General features: G+C 37.6%; 1 protein-coding gene across 2 annotated transcripts in view; it reads right to left on the bottom strand.

The window, feature by feature from the left end:
- The window catches only part of EVA1B (eva-1 homolog B), an 897,639-nt gene extending 879,124 nt beyond the window's left edge, over positions 1-18,515 (bottom strand). For both annotated transcript variants that reach the window (XM_044060128.1, XM_044060129.1), the window contains exon 1: positions 18,101-18,515. The gene's annotated coding sequence lies outside the window, so the exon portion shown is untranslated. The remainder of the gene's footprint in view (positions 1-18,100) is intronic.
- Positions 18,516-19,689: the final 1,174 nt, after the last annotated feature.

Here is a 19,689-nt window from a genome sequence, read left to right as displayed (position 1 = left end):
TCCTAACTTAGAAGGTATAGAGTATGTTAGAACCCTTCTTCATAAATGTAGCAGTTACTCAAATGATATCATTTTTCTTATTTGTTTTTTAGTAGATTTGGTACTTGAGAATAATGTGTCTATGTTTGATGAAAACATATTCCTACAGAAAATTGGCTTGGCTGTGGGCTCAGCTTGTGCTAATAGCTACGCCAATCTTGTGATGACACACTGAGAACATAAATATGTTTTAGGGCCTAATAATAATATTTTAGTTTACCTGAAATATTTTAGATGTTTTGTTGATGACATATTTTTGTTGTGGGAGGGACCCATTGAAGTATTAGATGAGTTTATAGATTATCTAGAGATTACTACTACTTTTCTTAGGTTTAGTAAGAAGGTGGCTTTTGGTAACATTGATTTTTTGGATGTACGTTTGAGAAAACCTCATAGTGGTTCTTTTGAAACAAGTCTTTATAGAAAAGGCTGTTGGCATAACAACCTTTTACACTGAACCAGCATGCACCCTGGGTTTCTATATCATAATGTTGTCGAGGCAAGCCTTGAGGTTGTCTAGATTACACACAGAGGATAATGAATTTGAACATGCCTTAATGCAATTGCTTAAAGGTTTTATGAATAGAGGCTATTTTACATGTGAGTTGACTGCTCTTGAGGGTGTTGTTAAAGAAGCACGTAAAGCTATTTCTAAACCATTCTTTAGTAAACGTCAAGGAAAAGTGAATAGGAAGCATTCTTTTACAGATAATAGGATTGTTTTGATGTACGCTAATGATATAGGTGCTAGTTGTCAGATTATACATAAAAATTGGCCCATCTTGGTGGCTGATGGCAAGATTGGAGGGATTGTGGGCCCTACTCTGAAATTCTGTTTTAAGAATAGTTTATCTCTCAAGCATCAGTTATGTTATGGTTCTAGATGAATGAAGCAGTCTATATAATATAGGGACATATCCTTGTTATTCATGCACAATTGCAGATATAGATGTTCAGAAAAGTCATTCATACACCCTAAGAATGGCTCTAGATATACTCCTAAGTTACGTGCACACTGCACTAGTAGCACTTTGTTATATCTAGCACACTGTAATGAATGTGCATGTTTCTATGTATGGAAGACAAATAGGACATCAAGTGAGCATGTACTAGAACACATTGGATATATTAGAAATCAAGATGCTACTAGCCCCCTGTCTTCTTAGTGTTACACATATTTACGGTGCATGCTAGAGGTGGTGATATTGTGAATGGGGTAGAAAAGGTTGAGTTAAGATGGATCACAAGTTTGCAGGTATATAGGACACCTGGGTTAAATGGAGCTGTAACCTTAAAACCATTATTAAAGGCACATAGATTACCACATTAATTGGTTTATTGTTTTATTTGATTATCTGACAGTGTCTTTATGGTATTGTATATAAGGGCATTATGATGTATTTATTTTTATGACTGACGAAGTGCATTGATATTTAGCATGAAAGCACTTACTTTTTAATAAAAAACTTTGTTTTTTATGGTCGTGTTTGGTCTGTACGTTTTCTTCTTTTTTATTTGTTAATCATTAATTGTAATGTCAGATTGCACCAGGTGACCCAGTCTGCTCATTAATCAGTAAACTACCTGCACATACCTTCCTAGAAAATGTCAGTGAGAAAGAACTGCATTTTGAATTCAAGCAGGAATATGATAAGAGATCTGAATGTTGAAGTAGTAAGAGGTAGATAAAAAGCTCAGAAAGATAATCAGAGATCTGAGAAGCTATCACTTGAACATGCAAACTAGTCATTAGGAGGAGCCATTACTCTGTCATGTCTGCCTGATTCCCCAGTATACCCCACATAGCTGTGCTGCTCCCCACATATGCCACACAGCTGTGCTACTCCCCACACACCCCACACAGCTGTGCTGCTACCCACACACCTCACATGGCTGTGCTGCTCCCCACACACCCCACACAGTTGTGCTGCTCCCCACACACCACATACAGCTGTGGTGTTCCCCGCATACTCCACATAGCTGTGCTGCTCCCTGCATGCCTTCCTCCTGTACTTCTGTTCCTATAACACCTGTTAGCCAGGGCACTCTCCACCATTCAGTCAGGTAGGCTAGCCAATGGTACTGCCAGGTTCTCAGCAAAGTAGTACCTTCCCATTTCAGATCTAAACTGTCCTCTCTTCATCATCTCCTCATGACCTCTTCTAACAACATATTCAAGTCTAAGATAATTTCATGAAAATACAGCCATTGAATGCAGCTTTGATAATCAACTAGATTATTAAAGCTGCATTCAGACAATTTGATTTTTGTGGGGCTGATGCTCCCATATCCCTCATGCATAGGGATTTGCAATCTGCACTCCTTCTATTACCTTAATTAACTCAGAAGTTGTTGTAACACAAAAGTAAGGAAAGATCTCTCTTGCAGTGACCCAGTCTGAAGAATTATTTTTTCAGCAAGCTCCATGAAAGTGTTGATTCACATCGTGTCAGCATCAGTCAAGCCAAAGAACTGTCAAGTGCCCACACTTTTTTCCATTCTAATAGAAAATCCATCTGTTCAGCTTCTCATACTTCTTTAAGTACATAAAATGTTTCTTCAGTCTCTTGTTTTTCCTCCTGTCTAGTCTGTTCATGTTCAGGACTTCTAACCTATTGTAGTAATACAGCTCTTTAATCCATTCCACTGTCTTGCTGTCTCTCTTCTGTATCCTAAGGTAGGATCCATTCCACTATCTTGTTAGCTCTCTTTGGTACATTAAGGTAGTTTTATATCCTTTTCTATGTTCTGACTCCAGGATAACAATAGTGTTCCAGATGCCCCCTTTGCAGTGCTTTGTTCCGTCTCAGAGCTGTGTCCAAAAATCTTAAGTCAGTAATCCTCATAATGACCCCACAGTTTGTGTTCACCCTGATCAGAACCCTTCCATGTAATATAAAATGCAGTATTCCTACATTTGCACGATGTTTTCTGAATCACTGTCTTATCATAAATTGATTTTCCCTAAATAAGAGTGACATTTTATTTAGATTAACAGTTATTTCTGTTCTGACCATAGTGAAGTAAGGCATCATTTTCCCAAATATGTTTTCTGCATTTTGACATTTTTTTGGGGCAGTGTTTGAGTCTATATGTTTGTTGTGGTGAGTTTGGCTGGCTTTATAGCAAATTTTTGTACTAACTTAGTCACCTCTAGTGGCATATTGTGATTAAGTCCTCACTATGGCCCAGATAACATGAATTCAGACAGCTGTTCAGATACCTGAATGTGCTGGCAGAGGAGGATGAATGTACTCATCCTTTGGGGTTGAGCAGGGACAGTCAAAATGCACCTACCCATAATCCCTAAGAAGAGGGGCAGCAGTATGGTGTACCTACTGGCAGCAGGCTGACAGCTCACTAAGACACTACCTGGAGGTAGCCTTCAATGGAAAGTGTACAGAGGCATGCACTCTTGAAGGGGAGGCACTGTGGGCCCCAATGGTGATAGAAGATAGGCCATTCCCATGCTCAAGGAGTGAGGGTAGGTCATAAACATGCTCATGCTAGTAGGGTACCAGTGATGATACCAGCTACCTTTATAGCTGCCTGTACAATGGCCCCTCTGTATAGCTGTAACTCCCATGCTGTATTCGGGTAATTCTCTAGTTCTGGAAAACAAATAAGAAGAGTCATATTGTGGGAGGCACAATGAATGACAGGCAAATACCACCAACAAAAACACGGTGGTTGTGCTGTGGTAGCATTGTCGCCTCACAGTAAGACGCTGTCTGGTTCGATTCTCAGCTAGAGCGTCTTCTGCGTGGAGACATGCGTGAATGGGCGTACCTTCGTTGAAGGTCGTGCGTCAGGGCTGGCAACTCGGCACGTAAAAATCAACTGCCAATCATTAGCGGACTGGAGTTCCTCTGCGGCGACCCCTAACCTGGAAAAGCTAAAAGACACACACACACACACACACACACACACACACTGTATTTCTAAGTTTGGAAGTTGGCCTGTTTATTTTATTTTATTTTTTTTTTATGATTCTTATTTTCTTATTTGTTGGCTATGGAAGTTTAAGTATATATCTCTGTCATACTTTGGAATTTGGATTTATATTTTAATTTTATTGTTTGATTGCTATTTGTCTCAAATCACTGATCATTGTGAAAAGGAGACAAATAAATATGAAGTGAGTATTTGGTATCAGCTTTATCTATTGTTCATGGGAACAGAAGCATGCATGAGTGAAAGTGTTGTATACAGTAGATAGTTTTTACATTTTCAGACAGATTCTGGCCATGTACTCCTGTCTTGCTGTGCTTGAACTGCAAAGAATACTTATGAATTTCATCAGGGATAACAAATAATCAAAAATTAGGCACAGGCTGTTAGAGCATATTAAAGTAAACAAAATGAATGTGCTAGAACTGGCAATTGGCACATTGGCAAATAAGGCAAGTTTTTTCATTTGCCTTAACCATGCACAACTTCCATGATCTGCTCCATGTTGGGTAGAACTAGTACAGCTCAGACAAAACAACATAACTTTGGGATGTTCTTGGATATATGAAAACTAAATGTTGTCTTTTATAAGAGTAGGGTAGTCATTGCCAAAGCTAATTGGGTGAAAACAGTGCACATTTAGGCAATACGTTGCTGGCTTTGTGTGCAGCATGTTTTCACTCAGCATAAGCTGGTGTCATTTCTACAGCTATTGTACAAGGGACAGGCCAAAGCTGCTCTCAAATTTGTTTTACAACCAGCTTGAAGGAAGTACAAACTACATAAATGCTCCTGTTCAGATATATGTCCTGTTTGAGCTGCCCAAGTTAAACCAAGCCATATTTACAAATCATGCCATGGAGTACAGCAAAGATGACATCTGACTTCCCCTGTTGTTGTGTCTTTTGGCTTTTCCCGGTTAGGGGTCGCCACAGTGGAACTCCGGTCCACTAATGATTGGCAGTTGATTCTTACGTGCCGAGCTGCCAGCCCTGACGCACAACCTTCAAAGAAGGTACGCCCATTCACGCATATCTCCACGCAGAAGACGCTCTAACTGAGAATCGAACCGCACAGCTGTGAGACGACAACGCTACCACAGTACAGCAATATAAGATTTATTTATTTTATTTTATTTATTATTTGACATTTATTTACTGGGAAAGTCTGACTGGGCATGAAGTGATGCCATGAACTCATTTACAGTGGAGAGTGAACACTTAAGATTTTAACATTTTTAAATGAATCTGATCCAAAACTGTTACATGATGTACCAAAACTAATGTTAGTTATGGTACGTCATGTAACAGTTTTGGATCAGATTCATTTAAAGATGTTTAAAGCAGTAATACATGCTGACAACAAGTCAAGTCATACACACTGGTGAAATGGGTAAGCAGTTTACAATTGAAACTTTGGGGGTGCATGCAGCACATATATGCACCTTGACAAACCATCACATTTCCATTCTATTTCCTATCAGTCTGTCCAAATGTCTTGGCTATCCCATCATATCCAGCTCTATTGTTTTTTAGCTTATCAACAGCCTACTAATGTATATACTATAGCAGTCCACTTCCTGTATCCCCCGTCTGCCACCCAAACAAAAAAAATGTAAATTACAACCTCCACATTTCAGTCTCCAGATTCAGTAGCCCATGTCTCTGTCTCTCATTTTATGATCAGCATATCCCCTCTTTGCTCAGTTTGCCTTCTCCATTGCTGCCTTGTTTCTTCTGGGTAAGTTAGGGAGGTTAGTCTCACTGAGTGAAGTTTGATCACCATTACCCTAATACTTCCAATTTTTAATAGTACCCAGACAGCAATGATCTCAAACAGTTTATCATGCATAAACTTGTTGTCCTTCTTTGTCAGATATACAGTCATTTACATACAAAATGGCAGTTTCTGGGCATCTTCTCTCCTGTTCTACACCACCCCAGTGCCACACCCACAACGTTATTTCATTAAAAGTTTCTCTATTTTAATGTTTCCTACATGATTTGGGTTTACTATGCACATGCTCTACTCTGCTGTTCAGCACACTGGCTAGTTTCTTTTCCTCTACATTTAATTTATTATGTCAATCTTTTCCCATGCCTGCATGTTATATTCTTATGAGAACAGTCAGTCTTTACTTAGCTCACTGTTTGCTGTTTGCCATGATTTTCTTTCTCACCTTGTTGTTTTTTTTTTCTTTTCAGATTTCATCTCTCTGTAACTTATCTTAGCCTTGATGCTATCTATCCACAGAGTACACCATGATATTTTGGATATGCTGCCCGATATTTGTGATCATCTTATGTTTTATGTGAGCCCCTAATCTGAGATTATGCAAGGAATGTGGAAAAGTATGGAGAAGTGTGATTCAAAACTGCCCCATATACCTCCATTGCCACTACATTATGGAAACACCAAAAATAATTAAATACATGGGGCAGCCATAGAATGCAATTCTTGGACATTTCTACTGAAGGAAGATTTAACAAAATATTCCAGGGAATCCTGAATCACAGCCTACTCATTTACCTCTGCCAAAAACAGACAAACCCCTCCAATTTGCCAGACACTGTGCTCCTCATAACCCAGACATTCAGAGCGCACCCCACTTTCCCTAATCAGACAGTGATCAGAACTTCTCCCACTTCACCATGATCCAGGCTGTTAAAACTCAGGATCCCCTTTCTGCATGAGCTTCAGCTGTTCATGACCAAAAATGCTGGGCATATGTCCCTTCTTACCAAACATTCTATAGACTCTGACAGCTCCCCCATTCTGATTAGAATCCTTGACTGCCCTAACCTACACATAGCTTTGGTCCACTCATTGTCCCCAACCAGAACCTGGTACCTAAACTTCCCTTACCACCCCTCGGTGATTGAAGATAACCTCCAGTGTCCTGTCAGTGACTGCTGCAGCCCCATACCTATGCAACACTTACAATGGTGACCAGTGAAGTTCCTCGTACTTCTGCAACTTCTATACCTCTCCTGGTACTGACCAAAATACCCTGCCTACCTCTGGTTATGTACTTGGACATTGGTGACATGTCTGGCCCTTCTGCTGCCCAGATCCACATGCAGCACTCTCCTTTGACCTCTGGTACACCACACCAGTCATCTCATGTGTGCTGTCATTATGTCTATGATGTAAATAATGATTCAGTTCAAGATTTACAGAGTGTCATGTGGCTGGTTTCAAGAACCATACCAGACGTTCTCTGCTGTACTTCCCAACAGCAGCCTTACCTCTTCACCTCTAGGAACCCACTGCACTATATTTCACCTGTTTTTTTTCTTTATTTTAATTTTTACATTTTGTAACTTGGATTAAATTGTAAATGTATTTACCCATATTTACGGATCCTAACCATATTCTTTAGTAATTACTATTACAGAGTATTTCCGCCCATTTATCACCTTATTCTTGATGCAATGGCCTTTATGACACAGGCACAGCTCCTGCAGGCTTTATACATCTAGCAGTTCTAATTATTATACCCACTGGTATTCCCCTACACAGTGGCATGTTCATTTTATATTTTACCCTATATTAATTTCTGTATGCTAATTATATTGCAGTATATTTTATGATTTATTGTCACTATTAGTCATTTCCTGTGTTATGTGCCCATACAGCCTGTTATGTGTGGTACTGTCAAAATTCATAGCCCTGTTTCGGTATTGTTGATTTATAGAAGCTGCTTGTAATGTACTTTAATATAAATTCTAGAGGGTGACAAAAATTGTTGTCATGACAGCTAGTGAGCTTAAACTAGTAGCAGATCTAAGTAAATAAAGCTATCTGCCTAACTTACATTTAAAAGTATGTATTCTCTTCAGATGTTACTGTCAAGTACACTAGACAAGAACAGGCCAAGATTAAGTACAACATACTAGTGTTCTCCCTTACTAGTATTACTACCAGTGGCCTTACCTCTCCAGCATACACTTTTTTTTGTTTTTGTTTTTTATAAAATATCATATTACCATGCTGTGCATTGCTACTTGCACTATTCACAAATCATTGTAATCAGGCATCGTTACTTCTGTCTTCCTAACTTGGTCACTGATCAGTACTGAAATGCATTTCAGGTCTCTTTTTATCAGCATTAAAAATGGTGAGGCCAAAGTTGGAGTCACTAACAATAGCCCAGATGTTCCATATGACACTACAGATATGGTGCAATTTTTGAGAAAGACTCAGGGAAGGGAAAATGTGATGAAGTACATTTTTGGCATTAAGGTGATGGATACCTTGAACAATCTTGGAGAAGTGGTAATGGCCAGGGAGTGGACAAGTACAGTTTAGAAATACATTGGACAGCTAGAAGGGGGAGCTCACTGTAAGGAAAAGTAAAAGGTAGTCTTGCAATGGAATGTGCAATAAAAACAGGTTGCGTGCCCAGAGATCCAAATATAGTATTTAATTATATACATCTGCATCTATACAAAAAACATTAATATTAATTGCAATGGTTTTTACACATACATTAAATTATGCATAACAATTAGTGTGAGCAAAAACCTGCTAAACTAGTATTTGCTGTTCTGCGAGCATAAGACAAATTGCTGTCTGCAGTTTTGGCATAACAGCTTAAACTGTGGTATTCACTTTCCGTGCACTGAATTATATTCCTGCTCCCTTAATGACAATAAAAATATATTTGTTACTGGTGTGTAAAAAAGGGCTGATTCCTTCCAGATGACTACAACAAATTGTAATATGTAACCATAATTCCTCTAGAATTGCATGTTAGCAGTTGTACTCAGATTCCCCATTATTAATTAGTAATGTAGTATGGAGTAAACCAAAATGATTCTTTCTAAGGGTTCGTCTTAGAGGTTCATCTACGTTTGCTACATTCTAAATGTCTGAAGACTGACTGTAGTGTCTGTGACATTAGTCAGTGCAATACAATGTAGCATCAAAACGATGACTGTAACTTCAAGAAGGAATTATTAAGATAAAGACACATAAAATAAATCTTTGTAGAAAACTGCCATGTTTCTAGCAGGGTTGCTTACATGTAACAGAAGTAATAACATCTTAAATTAATCTGACACATAAATGATACTGCACCTAATTGTCATATTCTTTCAAAGTTTTAGTGGGGTGTGAATAGCAGTTTAAGCACCAGTTTTAACCATAACAGTGGGGGTGCCTGACAGAACAAGAAGGAGGATGGCCCTGCCTGTCCAGTGGGGGAGGGACAGTGCTGGGCATCAATCTGCAAACCCAGTGCTTAGAAGTATAAGACACCCTACAGCCAGTGGTGAAACACACACTTGGCATGGCTCTCTCATAGACCATCCTATCCTACACCTAAAAAGGAGGATGTCAGCATGGAGAAGGCATGAGGAGTTAAGCCAGCATAAAAATTCCTCACTGGATGGATAACAGCGCGTCTTGCCTACATGCCTTGTGGGGAAACTAGCCCATAGAGCCTGAACTATGTGTCAGAGGCCTCCTTGGAGCAGGACTTCTCCCAGAAAAGACACCCTCCCAATAAAGGATAAACCAAGGATCCACTGGGGTGAGATATGTGAGTGAAGACATCAGGTCAGCAGAACAGAGCTTGATGGTCAGCCATTTGGGGAAGGAAATAAAAAAATCATTTTAACCATGATAAGGAAAATAGAAAGTAACCATTTATGTCCTCTTATTTATTGTATTGTATTGTATTTATTTATTTGGCATTTGTTTACCACGAAAGTGTGACTGGGTCATGAAGTATCCATTTTCAGCAGAAGCTCTGGGAGAAAAGCTCCAGATACATATGGTTTACAGCTTAAAAAACTAGGCAGACATAATAAACTCAGAACATTCAAGCACAAATATGAAAACAACACATTAGTTTGTCAGAATGAGAACTTAACAGACATTATAAAGTCATAACATTCAAGCACAAAATTTGAAAAAAATACAAATTAGTTTGCTAAAATAAAAACTCAACAGACATAATAAAAGCATAGTGTTCAAGCATAAATTATATGGAAAGCGTGGCAATAGGAAGATGCATCATTATAAACATAATAGATGATTATCATGATTATTAATATTCTAGAGGTCATGAAATGTGGTAACAGATTATATTGGTGAAGGCATAGGATAGTACGAGTAGAGAAGGGTAGGATGTGACAGAGGGGGTAGTAGGAATAGATGTGGAAAAGGTATAAGTGTAACCTCAGGGGAGTATGTGTAGAGGAAGGGAGGGTATAAGTTAGTAGTGGAGATAGAGACAGTAGAGGTAGAATAAGGTATAAAAGTACCTTAGCCTGGGCTCATACAGGAGCAAATCCAAGCTTTGTTGAAGTATTCTTTTACAGAGGTTTTCAAGGAGTGCAGGTTAGTAGCAGTTTGATAATTAAAGGAAGGGAGTTCAACATTTTTCCACAGAGCAAGAGTAAAGGCTTAGGCCTGGGGTTTTGTTAGGTTTATAAGTTGTAGGGAGATGTTTGTCTTTACATCTGAGATGTTTATTTGGGATATAAAAGTTGATTAATGGGCTAAGAGCAGGACAAGCTAGATGGTTGTGGATGATTTTGTATATCATAGTACGTTGTATGTATTGGAGGTGGAAGGGAAGTTCAAGCCATCTTAAGGAATGTAGGGCTTTACAATGATGAGTTAGAGGGGTTGCATTTATGTCAAATTTGGAAATTTTGTTATAGCAGTTTTCTATTTTTTTAGGAAGATCTGTAAGTTAGTTAGAATTGGGGTCCCATATAACAGTGAGGGCAAGAGGAAGGTTTTGGCCAGGATAATTTTGCTATTTGCTGTGAGGAGGTTTTTACTCCTGTATAGTATGCCTAGTTTTTGGTGTTTTTTTTATACTGTTTTGTATGTGTAGGTCAAACCTGAGATTATTGTCAATTGTGACACCTAGTAGTTTGGTATGCTGAACCAATTCAATGTCATTATTGTTAGCTGAAAAGATCTTGAAGTCTGATTTGTTGGAGCTATGGGGGTTGTGGGCGGAGAGAAGGAGCTTTGTTTTTTTGGGGGGGTTCAGTAGGAGGATTAAACCATTGGATAGCCATGCTTCTATGGAAGAGAAAGCTTGTAATGTTTTGTGTTGCTGGCTGAATCTGAAGAGAGATTTAAAAAGAAACGTAGTTTATTTCAAATAACATTATTTTGTCAAATATGCATGAAAGGCAAAAGAAAAAGAAACTGCTAAAAGTGACACCATAGAAGAAAACTGAATGGTATAATTCAAAACTAGACCCCTTTGTAAAGAATTCATCTAATGCCATGGACAAAATGGCAGCTTTCAATTCCCTAGGAGACCTACCACTTATTTCAACATTTTTTCCTTTTTGGTTTGAATATTTTTAAACACGTTTATTAAATCATAACTGAAACATTCCAACAAGTACATGTTCATTAATAGAAAAGAAAACAAACCATAGTGATATTTCTCATCACAGTATTTGCAAGCAGTATACACATTTTTCTTTTTAAGAATTATCATTCACTTTGACATTACATAAATTGAAGCAACGGCTCCACCCACCAATCTATAGCAAATAATCAGAACCATGTAGAACTTGACCCTAACAATAAAGTAGACTGAGTTGTTAGTGGATAAAAGATATGAAGACTTGACTGGATACTGTTATTACTCTGCGTGCCACAAAAACTTCTACTCAGGAATCCACAGTCCTGAACTTGGATGGCTGTATGTAGTTTGGAAAAGTTCATGCCCAGTGAGTGCTTCGGCTGTATATAGCATCTGGAAGTTCAAGTCCAGCATGTGCTTTGGCTGAATAAGACTTCAGACTAGCCAAATAGCTAGGAAGTAAGGAACTTAAGGCTAAAGGAGTGGTGTTTGCTTGCACAGTGTGTCAGAGAGCTATGAAAGCATAAACATCTCCAGGAAGCATTTCAAAGTCTACCTGTGCATTCAGCTCACACTACAAGAGGTACACATGGTGTTCACTTTAACTCAGCAACGTGCAGGCTCCATTATTTTTAAATGCTGCCTATCAACAAGTCACCATATTGCTCCTTCTTCTTCTGGTCTGTCTATATCATGAGAGGATGACTGAGCAGCTGTCAGCCTTAAATCAAGGAAATAATCTTGAACCCCCAAACTTGTGTAACCACATATCTATTTTAAATGTACATTATGTGTCAATACATGGCATTACAGATAATGTATCAAGCTGTTAACTCCTACATTGGTTATGCCATACCAATGTGGCTTCCTAACACATCTTCAACCTCATCTTTGAGAACTTAAATCTAATCTCTTTACAAAAATTAAAGTGAATTAAATGGCTATAAAATGACACGATACATTAAACAAAATACTAACAAATATGAAATGCTATTTGCATGCAAACATTCTGAATAAAAACAAAATTATATGATTAATAAAATTAAATTCACATCATAGAGCAATAGTTCAAAAACAAACTAGCAGCCTAGTAAAACTATGCCAAGATAGCCCTGGCCAAAAGTTTCCCAAATATTGTGAGCTACAAAGTCCCAACAGTCCAGACAAAAATGCACAACACTGAAGCAATTCTCCCAATCCACAAATCTGAAGACTCTGGAGACTAGAAACAGTAACAGGTAGAACAAATGTTGGAAATAAAGCTTGCTGCTACAGAATTGCTATGAGAGTTGTTACAATAAAATATTAAAAAGCAACACGGTATCAGCTTCAGCAGTATAATTTAAACAGGCTAACTGACAAAAATCACAGCAGCAGCAAATTCAACATCCCAGTAAAAAACATAGGAGTCAAAAGTTTACAAATGGATACTCCCAACAAATTCACAAGAGCAAATTACAGATAACATCAGACAAACTCTAACCATTTTAATCATTCTATGACTACAGATTCTCTTGTAGCCCATTGAATTGACAAATATCTCTCAACTGTCTAGATTTTTGCAGAATGTCTTTTTTTGCCTCAGATTGTTGGTCTGTTCCTCATAAAATAACTTACATTTGAGTTTCAGACTTCCTATCCTTCAGAACAAAAATGCATGCTAACACAAATCCTATCGTTTTATGAACATTTTAAGTTTATAAGAGCAATATTTAAAATTTGTGTCTGTTTTTGGACCTTTGTCCCCCATTATTTTAGGCTTTGTCCACATTTCTTAGGTTAACAGTTTGAGAGGTCTGCATAGTTAGTATATTAGAAAACAGATGGCTAGGCTGCATATGTCTGACACACAGTTCCCATGTTAAATGGTTCATATACCAGTATGCCACTAGTAATACTCTAATAGGTACGTGAGTGTGTGTGTGTGTGTGTGTGTGTGTGTGTGTGTGTGTGTGTGTGTGTGTGTGTGTGTGTGTGTGTGTGTGTGTGTGTGTGTGTGTGTGCACTTGTAGTTATAAGAATACTTCTCAACTATTCAAAATGTCACAGAATGTCCAGATATTTGCCTCATTTCAGGCAAATCATTAAGGACTGAAGTCATGAAATAATGATAAACATTTGACTTTCCGAGTTCATATCCTTCATAAATTCCATACTGATGCAAAACTTGAAATTCTAGGAAATTTCCAAGTTTATAAGAGCCATATTTAAACACTGTCCCTGATTTTGGGCAGTTGGTTTCCCATTATTTTTTACTTTGTCCAGAATTCTTGCACTAAGAGTTTGAGAGATATGGTTGCAAGTAAGACTGACTGAAATATGTTGCAAGTTTGACAGTCATGCAGGTCAACACAGAGGAGTAAGTGCTATCATATGGCCCGCAGTCTGACTCACACCCTCCTCATGTGCCATCTTGTAACTGTAAATCATTGACCATTCAATGTACCCATGTAAACCATCTGGTTTAGTTGAAGATCAGTAACCCACCAGATGCACAGTAGCAGGCCCCGCCCCAACCCTGCCTGACGCCCAGGAGCATGGCTACGTTCCTAAGCACTCCAAAATTATTCATTCTGCCTGGTTGGCCGCATGAATATTCATAGTACATTTCAGCCATTACGCTCACGTAACCAAAAGAAAAATAACCTTTACACTGCTTACTGTCATACATAAATAATTGATAAATACCCACAGCAAACTATGCACTCCGAAAATATTCTTCATTCAGCCTGTTTGTCCAAATGAATGTGCATAGCATGCCAAAGCAGGTAATTTCACACACACACACACACACAAAGACGTAATGTACAATGTTTTCTTCTTGTTAGTGAAAGAAATGATTGAAGTTAACATTTAACACTGCAAATTAACTTTAACTCAGAAGGAGCAGCAAAACATTAGATTTAATATAAATCCTTCATTCTTTTTCTTCATTAAACACTGAATGAAAGAATGAATGAAATGTGCTTGTTTTAAAAACAATATTACAGCCTAACGCTAGCCCTTTTTTTGTTCTGCCATGGATTTTTTACTGTTATTTTTTTGTATTTGTACTTCTTCTTCTTATTTTTTTTTTTTTATCATTGTAACAAATATGTACTGTTTGTCTGCTTACTGGGGAGACTACACAGTAGCAGTGTCTTCTGCAGTCAACACCTGAAAACATAGTTATTTGTTATTTCATATTCTAACAGTCTCCTCCACTTAAGAGCTGTTTGTGGCAGAACAAAAATGGTTAGGGTTAGGATTAGGGTTAGGCATTACTATTTTTTTAAATTATTATAGCAAATTATTGTGCTGGTAGGAGCTGATTAGGGTTAGGGTTAAGGTTAGGCATTACTATTTTTTTAAATGATTATAACAAATTATTGTGCTGGTAGGAGCTGATTAGGGTTAGGGTTTGGGTTAGACATTAATACTTTTTAAAATAATTATAAGCAAAGAATAATACACAATAATAGAAATTAAATCTGCTTCTGAATTGAACCCAATAAAAAAATAATTTCTTCTGTTTCTGTGAGAACACAAAAATCAGAAAACATCGGATTTTAAATTATTATAGCAAATTATTGTGCTGGTATGAGTTGATTAGGATTAGGGTTAGGGTTAAGGTTAGGCATTAATACTTTTTTTAAAATGTTTATAACAAATTAATGTGCTGGTAGGAGATGATTAGGGTTAGGGTTAGGTTTTGGGTAAGGGTTAGGCATTAATACTTTTTAAAATGATTATAACAAATTAATGTGCTGGTAAGAGCTGATTAGGGTTAGGGTTAGGTTTTGGTTTACAGTTAAGCATTAATAATTTTTTTATATGATTAGAACCAAAGAATAATACACAACAATATAAATTGAATCTGCTTCTGAATTGAAACCCAATACAGAATTAATTTCGTCTGTTTCTGGGGGAACAAAAAAATCAGAAAACATCTACTTCTGAATTAAAATCCACTGATGAATTCCTTTCATTAATGAACCTTGTTTGACTGGTCTGAATACCACTGCTCTATGCAAATACTCACAAAGCAATGTATGCATGCTGACACAGGCAAATCTGCATTCACTGTCAATCATGCTACATTAGCATATTGCATCACCAGTCTCTGCGTTGTCAATCACGCAGGTCACGCCCATTCCTGCGCGAAGTTGACAGTGGGTTACTAATCCTCGACAAAGCCAACCATCCTTACTGCCCTGATAGGAGTGAACATGAATGAGTGTAAGTGCATATGAGCACACATGTATGTGTGTGTGTGTGTGTGTGTGTGTGTGTGTGTGTGTGTGTGTGTGTGTGTGTGTGTGTGTGTTTGAGCATGCAATAACTGAAATGCCTTATGAATCCAAATGAATCTGACAGTCATTTAGCATAAATGATTAAAGCTGCAGGTTGCTAAGTATCATCCTTGAATCATACAATCTACATCTATCTACTGTGAGACTGCAAGAGAGTCACTGACCATGCAATGTACCCATGTCACTCCTGAAAATGAAACTTTTTATCACAAAGGAAAGCACATAGCCTCCTTTTGTGATGAGGAAAAGCAAAATATAACAAAAACACCTAAAAACTAGTTTTATGATGAAAGCTTTGCTCCTCCCACCCCCTAACTTGTACATACCCAGTCTATGGTTGAAAACCACAACCACAAGGGAAACATCATAGGAAGAATTAAAGTCACAGTTATGCAATTTGCTGCTTTCTGCATATATATTTTACAGTTTTCTATTTACTGGATGTGCCCTTTGATGTGATAATGCTTTACAGTTTTCATATGTGTGGTATTGTTTCTCCCCCTCTTGAGTTTTTGATCCATGAATTTATGACTTCTGAAAACTGATAAAATGTTTAAAATAATGAAGACAATGTGATTTACAGCGAACAAGGGGATCCAATGACAATACAGTTTTACCTCACCCTGGCAGATATGTAATGTAAGCAAAATGTTCCCAGACATATTCATTGCCATGACAATACTTACAATTACTTCAGGTGAGAGGTCAGACTCTTGGTCTTCCAGGACCCAGAGGAAGGTTTTAGCAAGTCACCAGGGTAGTTAAATGGCACAGCGATATGAAGCAATTACTGATATAGCAAAACAGTGGCAGCAGACTTAAAGAATGAAGGTTTGCTTAAAAAAAAAAATATCCAGCCTTCAAGAGCAGCATAGCAACATTCAGTAGATTAAAGTCCCTGAGGCAGCAACATATAAGGTCGGCCTCTCAAAAAATTATTCAAGAATCAACAAGAGCTGTATAAAAATGCTTAAGTAAGATAACGGCACGTGAAGAAAATGTTAAATCTTTCTGAATCTAAATAAGAACCCAAGCAGCTATATAATAAGCAGGATAGGTTGTGTGATAAAGAGATTTTCATTTCATTATGAACTGTATTTTCTCTCTGTGTATGTGTATTTAGGTATGTATATGTGCATACTGTACACTCTTGCAAACACGTACTAATCCTTATTTCAGTAAAATGGTTTCCTGATATCTGAGCCCAGTTAATTCTTGGAACTGACATCAAAGTTATGATGTATTGACTAGAATTAATGAACTGTTGAGTTATATCCTGCAGACCATGGATCCCTACCATGAGACTGAGAATAATCACTTAACATTGATGAAGTTCCTGGGTTGTCTGTATCCAGATGGATTAATAAAGACTAAATAATATGGAACTCAATGTCTGAATTTCTTTCCCCTCTGAGAAGGCCCTGCTGCTGTTCACTTCCTAACCTAATACCTTAAAACTCTTAGTTTTCTTTGTTTCTATAAGAATACAGTGGTATTAGAGCATCTCATAAAACAGTATAAGAAATTTTTATATAAGATGTGACAGCTGCCAGTATTTCTCAACCTGCCTCCCTTTGGCACTTTAAAGCGGTTGGTAAGTATCAAAGTCCAGTGCATTCTTCATTTGACACAGCTAGAGTGGTACATTCAAAATTACCCTATAAAACTCAACCAAGCCCCAAAGTATCAGCTGGCAATTCAGAATTTCACATCCCTAACAGTGCGTTGTCCATCCACAGCTCAAACCTTCAGCAAACATCACAGAACATTTAGTAGTGACTTCTCTGCAGGGCTTACCCCAGCTGTTACATCTTATCTGTGATTTATATTCCATAGCAACATACCTCTGGAATTTGCCAGAGGGCTACGTGTTTCTTTCCCCTGTGCTGAATTCACAGCATGACTCAGTTAAACTTTAGTCATGTTCTTACTCCTTGATTAAGCTTTCAGAAGTTTGCTTTGAGTTAAGAAAGGTGACTTCCTCTTATTATACTAAAACATGTTGTGGCTCCAGAAACCAGGTAGGATTCCTAGCTCATGTAGCAATGTCCCTGTAGTCTAACAATGTCTTTATTGTAATGCCCATAACTTACAGTACTATCATTCTGAACATAAAAAAGATCACGTCTCCCACAGAATTAATTCAAGACTGTTTTAATACTGCATTATACATTGCTCAATATTTTTTGCATACAAGAAACTGGCACACCCACCTACAAATATGTATACATCTAGATCTCCTTGTGTTTATGTTTTTGTGCCTGTATGTATGTGCATATTATACATGCATATATATATATATATATATATATATATCTATATATATATATACACACACACACACACACACACACACACACACACACTTATATATCAAATAAGAGAGGACACAGTGATGAGTATTGTGTATGCATGCCAGTCTCCTAAAACAACTACTAAAATGCCTTTAAAATAAAAGAAACTACACCCTTACCAGTCTCAGATGTCTTTGCAGTGATATAATTCCAAATCTCACTGAGCCTCAGGACCGCTTATCTTGTTTTTCATTCTGCCATTCTCAGAAACAAAATTCTGTAAAAAATCAAAACTTAAATCCTTGAATGTCTTGTATTGTGAAGCCAGAGTTCATGAAGCCTGTTGCAAAGAACTGAAAATATCAGAGAATGTCTTGCTGCTCGAGAAGTTAGCTGCATCCAACCTACTACAGTACAACCCCCGAGCTATGAGAGGGAGGCTGTGGCTGGAAAGAGGTGGCTACTTCCTTCCAGATGTTAGAGCACAGTAAATAATTGTTAGGTTTCATGCTGCTCAACACACAGGAAGAACTGCCTGGGAAGGTCTGGAGCAAAAGGAAAAACTATACGTGGTCACATGAAACAAAAAAATTATGTCTGACCATTTTAGCAGTATAACTGACAGCTTTTTCTTGTTTCAGTGCATTTAAAAAATGGAAAGATGAGTTAGGAAATCTAATGACTGAGATACTTAATGAGGAGGCGCTACAACTTTAAAGTCACTGGTTCAAATACAGCTGTGCCAAGTAAACAGTGATTGCCAATAACAAAAGGAACCTAGTGAACAAAAGTTATCACTAAAGTTTAATTAACACTGCTGTGCAGCCTGTAAGGAAAAACTGAATTTATTTACTATTTCCTGTTGTAAGAAGTCCATGTAGTTTTAGTCTTACATCTTCTTTTGTTGTAAATTTTGAATGAACAATTATAAATGAGACACAGCAACTTGCAGTGATTATAAAAGTGAGCATAAGTGCTTAACTTTTGTTTGCAGTCACACTTTCCTTCTTAACTAATTGTAGTTTACAAGGACTGTACTCACACGTCAAAAAATAAATAGTCTTGCAAACATCTAAAGAGATCCGGAATGGTTGCAATCTCCTATAGCAATAAAACAAAGATTTGTTTATAAAATGCCCACATTACAACTTCTTTTCATACACGTCCTCGGCAAAATCTATGATCGGGTTACCTGGATAGGTTCAGCTACTCAGCAGGAGGAAAAAAACTGTGGGAATCCGATTTTATTTTACAGGATGGAAATGCCACATTGAATAATTATAAACAGAATGTCACACAGCCAGTCTTTTTTAAGCTAATACCAAACACAGTGCACAAAGATAAGCATTTATAACATATGCAGATTTTACAACATCATAGGTGAGTCTCACACCCACACACACACACACACACACACACATGCACACACACACACACACACACTCACTCACACATATATATGCACACATGTCCATACACATACACTTCTTTTAAATCTCTCACTTCTGCCTACTTCTCTGATATCAACTGAAGGAGGTTATAGGGTTTGTAGTAAAAAGACAGACCAAAACTAGACAGGATTTACTCTGAATAGTGATGGTCAGGGTCCATGTAGTGGTTAGTGATTTATTTATGTATGCATCTATTTATTTGTTTATTCATTCATTTAGTTGTCCACTTAAATGGTAGTCAGAAAAGTGGGATGATCCAAAACAATATTTTAGCCACAACTCAGGGACATCACCAATACTAAGATAAGCTGTAGGTT

Source organism: Protopterus annectens, chromosome 1.part2, assembly GCF_019279795.1.
Source record: "Protopterus annectens isolate FY-2018-M chromosome 1.part2, PAN1.0, whole genome shotgun sequence".
Lineage (NCBI taxonomy): Eukaryota > Metazoa > Chordata > Ceratodontiformes > Protopteridae > Protopterus > Protopterus annectens.
Note: the sequence above shows the minus strand (reverse complement) of the source record. Positions and strands in the feature narration are given on the sequence as shown.